Source organism: Petaurus breviceps, unplaced genomic scaffold (genome assembly GCF_028583685.1).
Source record: "Petaurus breviceps papuanus isolate PSGF00001 unplaced genomic scaffold, PetGlider_PUasm1.0 189, whole genome shotgun sequence".
Taxonomy (NCBI): domain Eukaryota; kingdom Metazoa; phylum Chordata; class Mammalia; order Diprotodontia; family Petauridae; genus Petaurus; species Petaurus breviceps.
Window position 1 is genome coordinate 13,953,944 of NW_027185809.1, and position 14,164 is coordinate 13,968,107.

A 14,164-nucleotide genomic window follows, 5' to 3' on the forward strand; every position below is an offset into this window, starting at 1 on the left:
AAATTGTCATGGTGGGGAGCAGGGACATATCTCAAATAATAACAATGGCAAATAACAAATTTTATAAAGAACCAGGAAAGAGACCTTTGACTATAAAGGAAAGGAAATTCAAATAACAAGACTATTTCATACCCCCTAAAACCTGCAGAATATTATGTTAAGAAAAGCAAAAAGCTCAAACTGCAACTCTGAATAACATACCCTGAAAATCTTAGTTTAATTATGAAAGAAGAGGGGCTAATTAGAGGCATTCATGAAGGGGAAAAAAGAGATAAGATAAATATGTGACTTATAAATATTCCGAAAAAGAGTCACAAGAGAGTTTGCTGTTGTTGACATAGGTAAAATCACCATAAAAATAATAATGAAAATATTAATATTTAGAGGTTATTACAAAAAAAAAGAAACTGACTTGTAGGAAAAATAAAAACAAAATAGAGGGATCAAAATACAAAACAGCATTGGAACTGAAAAGAACATAAGTGGACATTTTAAAAAAATATAAGAAGTAAATATAGTTTAATTTTTTTTAAGATTCTTTTAACCATACCACCATCATCTACTGGGCTGCTAGATGGTACAGTAGATATAGCACTAGGCCTGGAAACAGGAAGACTCATCTTCCTGAATTTGAATATGGTCTCGGATAGTTGTATGACCCTGGACAAGTCATATAACCCTGTTTGCCTCAGTTTCCTCATCTGTGAATTGAGTTGGAGAAGGAAATGGCAAACCACTCCTTATCTTTGACATGAAAACCCTAAATGGGGTCATGAAGAGTTGCACACAACTGAAACGACTCAACAACAACCAACCGCCACCTCCAAGTGAATCTCCTATTCTGTGAGACAAAACTGCAGAGTTAAGAGAAAATAAGTGGGAAGATGGGAGGTGTAAGGTTGGAAGGATACGGGTGATAATAACAACAGCAATGAGAGTTAATATTTATTTAGACAATGTTTTAGGGTTTGAAAAGTACTTTATAACTAATCTCATTTGATCCTTGCAACAATTATTGTATTTCACGTATTCTCATCAATTCCTGTAGGAAAACAGGTAAAGGATGATGACTCCTCTAGTTATTCAACAAGAAGAAAGGCTTCAAGAGAATAGTGCAGGTGGCAGAAGGGAACAGTTAGAACTCAAGGTCCCAAGGAAAAGTACCCCATGGGCAACATTGATGCCTGAGATTAGAGGTGAGGACTTCATGATGGATTTACTCTGGGAAGAGCTGGTACAGTAGACATATTCTATGAGAGAGTTGTTCCACCATGAGAAGGGATAATGGCAAATGGCACGCAAAAGACTTGGGTCGTGTGGGAGAAGGACCAAGAGACGACATGGCACAGACAGTGTTTGGAGAAAATCACGCCAAGGACAGTGAGTAAAAATGAACGGCACAGGGCGGAGTAGAAGCAGGACCTCTGAGCAGCTCCGGCTTCCACCTTCCCCAATCAATGTAAAAAGGGGACTCTGAACAAACTTTGAAGCTGCAGAACCCACAAAATGACACAGAGAAGCTAAAGACCGGTAGGCCGGCAGCAAGCGGTCAGTGCAGAGCTCTGGGAGCCGAGCCCAGGCCCGCGAAAGTCAGAGGTTTTACCCCACGGTGGGCCGGAGTAGGTGCCGGCAGGCTGGAGGGACTCCAGATCAGCAGCAACTGTGGCCATTTCAAGAATTATCAACACAAAGATGTGAAGGACAAAGTGAGAGGTCAGTGCAGTCTAGACTTTGGGACCCAGTAAGTGGGAGTGTGTCAGCTTTTGCCCCCGGGGCGAGAAGCCGCTGAGACCCCCAGCACAGCCAGCCGGCGCCACGTGGCAGCTTCAGGTCCTGGCCTGCAGAGTGTAGGGGGACCAAGAGACCAGTCTGAGGAGTAATTGCTCTTGATTTAACCTGATTGGATCTGGACTGCAGTCTAGGGTGGAGGTCTTGGGGTATGTGTCCAGCTTGCCAGAGCATGTGGAGGCCTCAGAGAGGGCAGCTGAGAAAAACCCAGCGTTTGATACGAAGCTCCCCTGTCTGGTGGCAGAGTCCTACTGTGGCAAAAAGCCCAGGGGTCAAGTGACTAAGGGGCGACATGACCAGACAAAGGAAGCAAAAAAACAGAAGACTCCAACAATAGACTCCTATTTTGGGGACAAAAAGGAGCAAAGCATGGAACAGGAGGAAGACAGTGAAGTCAGAACTCCTGCACCAAAAGCTTTCAAGAAAAACACAAGCTGGTTACAGGCCATAGAGGACCTTAAGAAGCAGATAAGAGAAGTGGAGGAAAAACTTGGAAGAGAAATGAGAATGATCCAAGAAAATTACGAAATGAGAGTCAACAGCTTGACTAAGGAAAATAATACCTTAAAAAATAGACTAACTCAATGGCAAAAGAGGCTCAAAAAAACAATGAGGAGAAGAATGCCTTAAAAAGCCAAATTTGCCAGATGGAAAAAGAATCTCAAAAGCTCACTGAAGAGAATGATTCCTTCAGAATTAGATTAGAGCAAATGGAAGCTAGTGACTTTATGAGAAATCAAGATGCTGTTAAACAGATCCAAACAAATGAAAGAATAGAAGGAAATGTGAAATATCTCATGGGAAAAACCACTGACCTGGAAAATAGATCCAGGAGAGATAATTTAAAAATTATTGCACTACCTAAAAGCCATGATCAAAGTAAGAACCTAAAAATCATCCTCCAGGAAGTTCTCAAAGAAAACTGCCCTGATGTTTTTGAACCAGAGGGCAAAATACAAGTTGAAAGAATCCACCGATCACCTCCTGAAAAAGATCCCCAAAAGAAAACTCCTAGGAATATTATAGCCAGGTTCCGGAATTCCCAGATTAAGGAGAGAATATTACAAGCAGCCAGGAAGAAACAATTTGAATATTGTGGAAACACAATCAGGATAACCCAGGATCTGGCAGCTTCTACACTCAGGGATCGAAGGGCTTGAAATATGATATTCCAGAGGTCAAAGGAGTTGGGATTAAAACCAAGAATCACCTACCCAGCAAAACTGAGTATCATGTTTCAGGGGAAAATATGGTCATTCAGTGGAATAGAGGACTTTCAAGCATTCTTGATGAAAAAACCAAAGTTGAATAGAAAATTTTACATTCAGATGCAAGAAGCAAGAGAAGCATGAGAAAGTAAACAGGGAAAAAAAACATAAGGAACTTATCAAAGTTGAACTATTAACATTCCTACATGGAAAAACCATAATTGTAACTGATGCGACTTTTCTCAGTATGAAAATAGTTGAAGGGAATAGAATTATATGTATGTTTATATATGAGGGTATATGGGCATATGAATACATATGTGAATATGTGTATATACATGTACAGGTATACATAGATAGAGGGCACAGGACAAATTTAATAGGAAGGGATGATACTTAAAAGGGGAAATTAAGAGCTGAGAGAGGAATATAATGAGAGGAGATGGGGAGAGACAGAATGGGGTAAACTTTCATATATAAGAGGCAAGGGAAAATGGTTACAATGGAGGGGAAGAATAGGAAGGCAAAAGCGAATGGGTCAACCTTATTCTCATTGAATTTGGCTTGGTGAGGGAATGAAATACACACTAAATAGGGTATCTCACCCTATAGGAGAGTAGGGGGGAAGGGGATGAGATGGGGATGATGGAATGGAGGGCAGGTTGGGGGGGAGGGAAGTTGGAAGCACCCAGTTTTGAAAAGGGACAGGATCAAAGTAGAGAACAGAACAAGTGGGAGGTGGGATAGGAGGGAGGGAAATATAGTCAGTCTTTTACAATATATCTACTATGTTATTATTTTGCATTAGCTACACATATACAACCTATACTGGACTGGTTATCTTCCCAGTAAGGGTGGGTAACAAGGGAGGAAGGGAACGAATCTGGAATTCAAAGTTTTAAAATCAAATGTATATATATACATATATATGTATATATATATACTATTATTAATACTATTTTACATGTAATTGGGAAATAAGATATACAGGCCTGGGGCATAGAGATCCACCATGCCCTCCCTACTGGAAAAGTCAAAAGGCTTATGGGAGAAAATATGGGAGAGAGCAGATTGGAGGAGGGGATATCCTGTGGGACTGCTATTTTGGGGCAGTGGGTAGGGGAAAAACGGGGAGAATATTTGTAACTCAAAATCTGGCAGAAATGAATGATGTAAATCTGAAGTTAATAAAGCATTTGAAAAATGGGAAAAAAAATGAATGGCACAATTTGGGACATAAGAGTAATTTCTACCACCAAGGCACAGCTTTTATCCAAATTATCTCTCTTAAGAATTGATGCTTTAAAAGAGTGAGGCACAACAAAAAAAAAAAAGGGGGGGGGGGAATAGGTCAAGATTTAAAAAGCAATAACATAGAAATTGTTTAGAAAAGAGTGCAAAATGAGCATTTTATAAAATTTAACTCCAAGAAGAATATAAAGATACTTTTAAAAAGGCATAAGAAATTAGATCTTGAACTCAAGAATAAAACTGCAGAGAGGATAAGAGAATTAATGAAGAGAATGAAGCAAAGGAATTTTCAGAAAAAGGAACAGAGCTCTCTCCTCCATTTGGCTGCGCGAATATGAGAAAAGCTCAGGACTATCACAACTTCCCCTACAAAGAATGAAAAAAAAAAAGAGTATCAGAATAATGATTAAGAAATCCAGGGAAAACATGCAGTAAGTATATTCTTCCAGTTTTGGTCCATATGAAGGGAGAGCCAGAAATCTGCAGACACTAGGGAGAGGGTCCCAACAGAAAAGTCAGGCCCAGGAGTATAGGTCATTGAAGCCTTCAAACATGTAGACCAAGGGCAAGTCAGGAAAAGTCTAGAGCCTGCAGTGATTTACTCTGGGGCAGGGAGATGGAAGCTCTGACTAAGGACTGGCCAAGGACACCTTGAACATGGAGATGAGTTGCTTTGATTCTGGACTGAGGACAAAGAGCCTGTGAGCCACAGGCCAAGAGGACTTCAGGTCTTACTACTGTTCAAGTTGCTTCACAAGTGTGCTTCCTGACTTGAGGCTCTCCTGATATCCTTAGAGAACAAAGTCCTCTGTGGCAAGACCCCAGATAATGTGGATCAGATCAAACACTGGTCTGTCATTTTTTTTTCCAGAAGTGCATGGGTCCTGGCCCTGACACAAAGTCTTAATTCTGGAAGCATTTCTGGGAAAAATGACTAAAAACAAACTCCATGCAAATTAGATTGAATCAAAAAGAAATAATGACTCATGAGAAAGACAAGAACAAATACTAGAACTAAAACAAAAGAAAATGAAAAGTAATATCAAAAACAGGTCTAAAAAGAAAATCTAAGACTCATAAGAGATCCAAAAAGCCATGATAAAATTTTTTTAAAAAAGGTCCAGACATGATTTAGTGCCTCTATTGACTAGACAAGAAATTGTGAATGGAATATGAAGAAAAATGATGAAAAAAGTAGGAAGGAAGAAGGCCTACCAGTACCAGATTTCAAACTATATTACAAGCATGTAATCAACAAAATGATTTGGTATTGGTGAAAAGAGAGGTGAATCAATGAAACAGATCTGATATATAACAAATAGTAGCAAACATACTTAGTGTTCAATAAATTCAAAGATACTACCTATTGGGATAAGGACTCACTTATGTCACTTAAACTGCTGGGAAAACTAGACAGCATTCTGGCAGAAACTACGTTGAGATAGATTACTGGACCTGGAGTCAGAAGGACCTGAATTCAAACCCAGCCTCATACATTTAGTAGCTGTGTGACCCTGGGCAAGTCACTTAACTCTATCTGCTTCAGTTTCCTCATTCATAAAACAAGCTAGAGAAGAAAATGGCAAGCCAGTCCAGTATCTTTGCCAAGAAAACCTAAAATCTGGTCATGAGGAGTTGGACACAACTGAAACAACTAACAACATCTCACTATATACTAAGGCAGTTTCCAAATAGACACATGACTTGCACATAAAAGATCGCATCAAAAACAAATTAGAGGAGCAAGGAAGAAATCATCTTTTCAGAGCTACAAACAGGGGGAAAATTCATAAGCAAATACAGAATAGAAAGAATAGAGAAAAGAAAATGGATGATTTTGATTACATAATATTAAAATGATCTTACATAAACAAAACCAATGCAATTTAAATTACAGTCAGGTTGAAGGAAAATGTTTATGGGAGTGTCTCTGAAAAAGATCTCATCATCAAGATAAAGTGATTCAAATTAATAATAATAAGAGTTATTCCCCAATTGATAAATGAATCATGAATGAATACATACATGAATAGAATAGGAATAAGTAGCTCTCAAAATAAGAAACCCAAACAATCAAGAGCCATATGAAAAAATGAGTCAAATCACTAATCATTAGAAAATATAATCTGAGGATCCAACTCATACTCATTACATTGGTAACACTGGACAAAAAAAAAATAAAAGAATAAGTGACAAATGTTGGAAGGACTGCAGGAAAACAGTATTTAAGAAACAAACAAACCTATTGGTGAAGCTATGAATTGCTCCAACCATTGTCAACAGTAATTTGGAACTATGTCTAAAAAGTTACTAAACTCTGCATAGTGGGAAAGGAAGCAGATGACAATTATACATCACTGGTGTTGAGCACACTCCTTACCAAATGAGACTATCAAATTATTAATGACTTGGGATCAAATGAGATAATATTTGTAAGGTGCTTAGCACCCTATCTGGCATGTAGTAGGCACTATAAAAATGCTTATTCCCTTCCTTATTTCTTGGTAGTCTCTTTGACTTGAAAGAGTGAGGAGGGGCATAAGAAAAAAGATGGAGAAGAATTAGAAGAAAGGATGGAGGGCAAGTCATAATTGTTTAAACCCTGGATATGAATGGGATGAAAATACCCATAAGAAGGACAGTAGTAGGATAGATGAGAAAGCAAAATCTAACAATATGTTCCTTAAAAGAAATATACTTGAAACTAAAAGATGAACATATAAGTTAAAATGTAGGACTATGTAGCAAAATCTAGCGTTCTTCAGATTAACTCAAAGAAGCAGTAGTAGAAACCATGACCTCAGGCAAGGTCACAACAAAAATAGACTTGATTAAAAGAGGCAAATAGGGAAGTATCATTATGCTTAAAGACACTATGGACAAGTTAATATATTTAACATAATGTGTACCAAAAATCTTGTAATGGTATATGCAGTTAATTGAATTATATGAAGAAATAGTAAAGCTATAATATAAAATAATAAATCTATAATTGAATTACATGAAGAAATAGTAAAACTCCTCTGAGACTTAAAATAGAAGGAAGCAAGGAAGGGAAAGAAAGAGAAAGAATCTAAGACCCTGAATAGAGTCTGAGGGGGAAAAAAAAAGATATCATAGATCTCCAGATATTATTGAAAGGGAATAGAACTGTCTATACAGATTTCTCAACTATGCATGGCTCCTTTACAAAATCGGATCATATATTAGGGTACAAAAATCTCAAACAAATGCAGAAAAGAAATAGTAAACACTTCCTTTACCATTTAAAATTCCACCTTTCCCCCCAAAAAAAAATCAACCCCAGAAAATATTCAATAAAGAGCCTTCAAGCAAAGGGCTGAAATTAACTAGAAGCTAAGTAATTTAATCCTAAAGAACTGGTGGATGAAAGCCCAAATCAGAAAAACAACATATAATTTACATCACTTCAAATCACAAAAATGAGACAACATACTAAAATTTTTGGAATGTAAACAAAGCATTCCCTAGCAAAAAATTTATCTCACCAAACATTTATTCATCAAAAGGGAAAAAGTGTAGATCAATGAATCGGGCCCACATCAAAAAACTAGAAACTAAAATAGAAACTCTAAAAATGAAAAAGATTAACAAAATAGAAAAAAAAAACAAAAACCCAAACCACACACACACACACACACACACACACACACACGTACACACTGAAAAAATAAAGGTAAAAGCTAGTCGTTTGGGGAAAACAACAAAACACATGAGTGATAAGAAAATTTGATTAAAAGAAAGGAAAACTAAATTGCCGGCATGAAAAATGAAGCTGGAGAATTCAGAACAAATGAAGAAATAAAAGAAGTTATTATAATTCTCTTGTCCAATTATATACTAACAAAACTGACAACTAAAGTGATATGGAAAACATTTATGAATGTTTTTTTTAAACTTGATCAACCAAATGAGAAATAGAACATTTAACTAACAATCTCAGAAAAAAGAAATTGAACAAACCATAAATGAACTTCAAATGAATTTAAGTGAATTCTAATAAATATTCAAAGAACAAATATTTTTAATATTACACAAACTGTTTATAAAAACAGCAAAAGAAAAGATTCTATCAAATTCCTTGTGTGATATAAGCATAGTCTTAATACCTATACCAGGAAGAAATAAAAGAACAGGAACATCTGACCAGCATTCCTAATGAATAACACCTAAGACTACCAGCAAAAATGCCAAAGTAGGAAAAAAAAAAGCAGTATAGCCCAGTTCTGACACACAATTAATTAATTTCAATTTTAATTATTTTAATTTTATTTCCATTTAATTAAACTTAATTCAAATAGTATTTTTCCCTCAGATATATGTCAAGAAAATTTTTGATATACTTTATACATATGCTATAATGTAAAAATATTTCCATATCTTAACCACTGTGAAAGAAGAAACAGTTCAAAAGGAAAAAAAAAACCACAAGAATAAAATGAAAAAAAAAATGTTTTGATCTATATTCAGAGTCTTTCAGTTCTTTATTTGGATATGGATAGCATTTTCCTTCATGAGTCCTTAGATCATTGTGTTGCTGAGAAGTGTTGATCATAACTGATCATAGTACACAGTTGATCATCACACATTGTTGCTGATACTGTGTGTATATTGTTTTGCAGGATCTGTTCATTTCACTTTGCATAAGTTTGTACAGGTCTTTCCAAGTTTTTCTGAAATCCACCTGCTCATCATTTCTTATGAAACAGTAGTACTCTATTACATTCATATAGCACAGCTTGTTCAGCCATTCCTCAACTGAAGGGCATCCCCTCAATTTCCAATATTTTTCTACCACAAAAGAGCAGCTATAAATATTTTTGTGCATATAGGTCCCTTCCCCTTTTTAATGATTTCTTTGGGATAGAGACCTAGTAAACTTATTACTGATCAAAGGCTATGCACAGTTTTATAGACTTTGGGCATAGTTCCAAATTGCTGTCCAGAATGGTTATATCTGTTCATGATTCCACCAACAGTGCATCAGTGTTACAATTTTCCCACATCTTCTAAAACATTTATCATTTTCCTTTTCTGTCTTATTAACCAATTTGATGTGGCACTTCAGAGTTCTTTTAATTTTCATTTCTCTAATAAGAAAGTGATCACTTCTTCATATGTCTATAGATAGCTTTGATTTTTCATCTGAAAACTGCCTGATCATATCCTTTGACCATTTATCAGTTGGGGAATGGCTTTTATTCTTGTAACTTTGACTTAGTTCTCTATATATTTGAGAAATGAGGCCTTTATCAGAGACAAATGCTTTCTGCTTTCTTCCTAATCTTGGTTGCACTGCTTTTTGTTTGTATAAAAGCCTTTTAATTTAATATAATCAAAATTATCTCTTTTATACTTTGTAATGCTCTTTATCTCTTGTTTGGTTTCCTCCCCACAGACCTGACAGATAGACTGCTGCCTGCTCTTCTAATTTGCCTATGATGTCACCCTTTATGTCTAAAGCATGCCCAAGGTCTGTCATATCGAACTTTTCTAATATTCTATTTGCCTCCTTAGCTTTTTAATGTCTATTTGGTTGGATTAATCAAGTTCTGAGACAGGTGAGGTCCCCCACTAGCATAATTTCTTCCTATAATTCACTTAACTTCTCCTTTAAGAATCTGGATACTATACCACTTTTTGCATATGTTTAGTACTAATATTGCTTCATTGTCTACAGTACCTTTTAGCAAGATGTAGTTTCCTTCCTTATCTCTTTTAATTAGATCTATTTTTGCTTTTACTTTGTCTGAGATCGGGATTGCTACCTTTTTTTTTTTTAATTTTAGCTGAAGCATACTAGATTCTGCTCCAGCCTCTTACCTTTAACTCTGTGTGTGTTTCTCTCCTTCAAGTGTGTTTCTCATAAATACCATGATGTAGGGTTCTGCTTTTTATCCACTCGGCTATCTGCTTCCATTTTGTGGGAAAGTTCATCCCATTCACATCATATTTATGATTACTACCTTGTATTTCCCTCCATCCTACTGTTCCTTCTGTCTGTCTTCTCCTTTCACCTTTCCCTCCTCACCAGTGTTTCCCTTCCATCTACCACGTCCCCTGATCTGTCCTTCCTTCTGTCTGTCCTCTCCTTTCACCTTTTCCTTCCTCACCAGTGTTTCCCTTCCATCTACTACGTTGCCTGATCTGCCCTTCCTTTTTGTCAGATGCCAACCCACCTTACTTAATCTCCTCCCCTCCTACTTCCCCATCAGATAAGACAGATTTCTATATTTAACTGATTGTTTATATGATTCCCTCTTTGAGCCAACACTGATAAGACTGAGGTTCAAGCGATGCTCATCACCCACCCTCCGATCTTCCCCTCCACTGTAATAGGTCTTTCATGCTTCTTCATGTGAAATAATTTACCCCATTCTATCTCTTCCTTCCTTCTGCACCCATTATACTCCCCTTAATTTTTCTGTCATTCCCTCAAATTCACCTTATACCCATATCCTCTATGTATATTCCTTCTAGCTGTACTATTAATGGTACAATTTTTAAGAATTACAAGTATCATCTTCCCATGTAGGGATGTAAATATTTTAGCTCTACTGAATCCCTTATGTTTTCTTTCTCTTTTTACCTGTTTATGCTTTTCTTGGGTCTTGATATTGGAGATATGAAATTTTTGGTTTAGTTCCGGTCTTCTCCTTATGAGAGCTTGAAATCATTGAATGATCTTTTTTTCCCTTTGATGAATTATGCTTAATTTTGCCAGGTAAGTAATTCTTGGTTGTAGTTCTAGCTCCTTTGCCTTTTGGAATATCATGTTTCATGACCTCCAATCCTTTAATGTTGTAGCTGCCAAGTCCTGTGTATTTGTAGTAATACTTGTAGTATGTTTTCCTTGACCTGATAGTTCTGAAATTTGGCTATAATGTCCCTTGGAGCTTTTATTTTGAGATCTCTTTCCTGAGGTGATCAGTGAATTCTTTCAATGCCTATTTTGCCTTCAGGTTCCAGGACATCAGGGTAGTTTTCCTTGTTAATTTCTTGAAAGATGCTGTCTATGTCCTCCTTTTGATTATGGTTTTCAAGTAGTCCAATGATTCTGATAGTCTCTCCTGGATATATTTTCTAGGTCAACCATTTTTCCCATGAGGTATTTTACATTTTCTTCCACTTTTTCATTCTTTTGAATTTGTTTGATTCATTCTTTATGGCTCATAGAGTCATTAGCTTTCACTTGCCCAGTTCTAACTTTTTAGGTATTGTTTTCCACAATTAGCTTTTGTACTTTCTTTTCTTTTTCCATTTGACCAACTATACTCTTTAAGGAGATGTTTTCTTCAGTGGATTTTTCTATCTCCTTTTCCATTTGGCCAATTTTACATTTTATGGGATTTTCTAACCTATTGACTCTTTTAAAATAATTCTCTTTCAAAACTCATTTTTTTCCCCATTTTTTCTTCTACCTCTCTTACATGATTTTAAAGCTACTTTTTTAGTTCTTTCTGGGCTTGAGATCACTGCCCATTTTCCTTTGGGGTTTTGCCCACAGGTGTTTTGACACTGTTATCCTCTTCTGAGTTTGTCTGGGTCTTCTCTGTCACCATGATAACTTTCTAAGATCAGATTCTTTTTTTGTTTTTGCCCCTTTTTGGGGAGGGGGGGGATTATTTCTTTCTTTTCAATTTGAGCTCTGCACTGGGGGTGAAAGGGGCACTGTCTCAGGTTTCTTGTGCCAATGGCTACAGAGCCTGTTTACCTGGTGTTGTCCTGATGTCCAAGGGGGACCCTTGGTGCTGTGCTGTGGTAGTGGCAGTGCTGGAGGTCCTAAGGGTCTGGCACATTACCTCAGCTAGGGTCTCTCACATGTATTGCGGCCCAGTGGGATGTTTCTGCCTGTTTGCCAAAAGTTATACTGAAGCATGTGGAGCTGGAGTCTGCCAGTTCCCCTGGCTATGCCAAGGCACGCTGGGGAGAAGGGGCGGTTCCTGGTGATGGTGACTGCTTGTTGGGGCTCAGGGATTTCCCTCTGGTTTACTGCTTGCTGCTGGATTGCCAGGCTGCTTCCTATCCTAGGATGTGTTCCCCTTTTATCCAAGACAGACCTTTCTTGCTGATCTTCCAAGTTTCTTGGATAAAAAGATAGTTTCAATACATCTTTTTTTGTTTGGTTGTTTGGAGGTGAATATGGGAGAGTTACAGTGATTTACTGTTTACCCCTCCTTCTAGGCTCCCAGAAGTACCCACAATTACTTTAACAAGTATCTAGGAAGAGCATCAGACTAAGTAGTGATTAGAAAATTGATGGAGAAAACATAATAGGTCAGTTTTCCTTTCTAAGTTCATATTTTCAGCAACAGATGAGTAATAAAGGCAGGGATTACAACTATGGGTGGGCCTATGAAATTGTCATTCTGACCTGGAACTAGATGGTTGATTCAATCCATTTGAGAGTAACCAGGACAGAAACTGCAATTAGCGGTAGATCTACAACTCTTTCACTAAGAGCTGTAGATTCACCCCAGTGACCTGTCCTGGGGCCTAATGCAAACAAATTTAAAGTTTACATCCAAGAATAACGTACCCAGCAAAACTGAGTAAAATAATACAGGGAAAAAGATGAACCTTTGAAACAGAAAGTAATAAAAGACTTTCAGGTGTACCCCATGAAAAGCCTAGAGCTGAACTACAAATGTAAGAATCAGGAGAGAAACATTTACCTTCATACAAAGGTAAATGTTTAAATATGACATATTTGTGACGACACACACTTGACAGTTACTAGCTGTGTGACCTTGGGCAAGTCACTTAACTCTGACTGCCTCACTTCCTCCCCCTCCACTCCCCCAAAAAAGGAAAAGAAAAAGTAGAGAAATACATAGTAAAAATATAATAGTTGTGGATATCAACACATCCCTTTCAGAACTAAACAAATCTAACAAAACAACAACAAAAGTTAAAGACCAGAGGTATTATAGACCTCTGGCAATTTGTCAATGAGAATATACATGTTTTTAAGTTGTATTTGGCTCCTTTACAAAAACTGATCATGTATTAGAACATAAAGGCCTTGTTAACAAATAAAGCCACATTTTTTATAAAAATCACATTAAACAAATTAATAATTAAAAATTAATTTCAATAAATTACATTAAATAAATACTACATTCAATAAAGAAACATTTAAGAAACGATTGCAAAACAATATATTACTTCATCACTGCAAAGAATAACCATGAGACACAACATATCGAAATTTTTATGATAAAACCTAAGTTGCCCTTAGTGGAAAATTTATATTTCTAAATACTTTTATCAACAAAAGAAAGAGCAGACCAATGAATTTGGCATATGAATAAAAATAAAACTAAAAAAACAACCAATTAATAAATCCCAATTAAACATCAAAGCAGAAATTTGAAAAAAATGAAGAAAAGGAGCTTTTGGGGAGGGGGCAATTAAGTAGACGAATCATTAATTGATTTTAAACACAGAAAGGAAAATCTAATTATCAATATAAGAAGTAAAAAGAATTTACAAGGAATCAAGAAGAAAAAAGAAATTATTAGAAACTATTTTGCCCACCTATATACCAGAAAAACAATGACTTAAATGAAATGGATTAACATTCATAAAAACACAAAACACCTAGATTTATATAAGAAGAAATGGAGAATTTAAATAACCAAAACTCAGAAAGATGAACCCATAAAGAAAAAAAAAGGCTAGACTGATTTACAAGAGAATTCTTTTAAACACTGAGAGAGCAATTAATTCCAAAATTATATAAACTGTTTGCAAAAAAAAAAAAAGGAAAATAGGGCACCCTACCAAATATCTTTGATATTACAAATACTGTCTTAATACCCAAACCTGGAAGAGTCAAAAATGAGTAAGAAAACCATAGACCAGTATGTTACTAATGAATAGCAACACAAAAA

General features: G+C 36.4%; 1 protein-coding gene across 16 annotated transcripts in view; it reads right to left on the reverse strand.

Moving 5' to 3' along the window:
- TTLL5 (tubulin tyrosine ligase like 5) overlaps positions 1–14,164 on the reverse strand; it is a 414,008-nt gene that overhangs the window by 241,174 nt on the left and 158,670 nt on the right. The window lies entirely within an intron of this gene.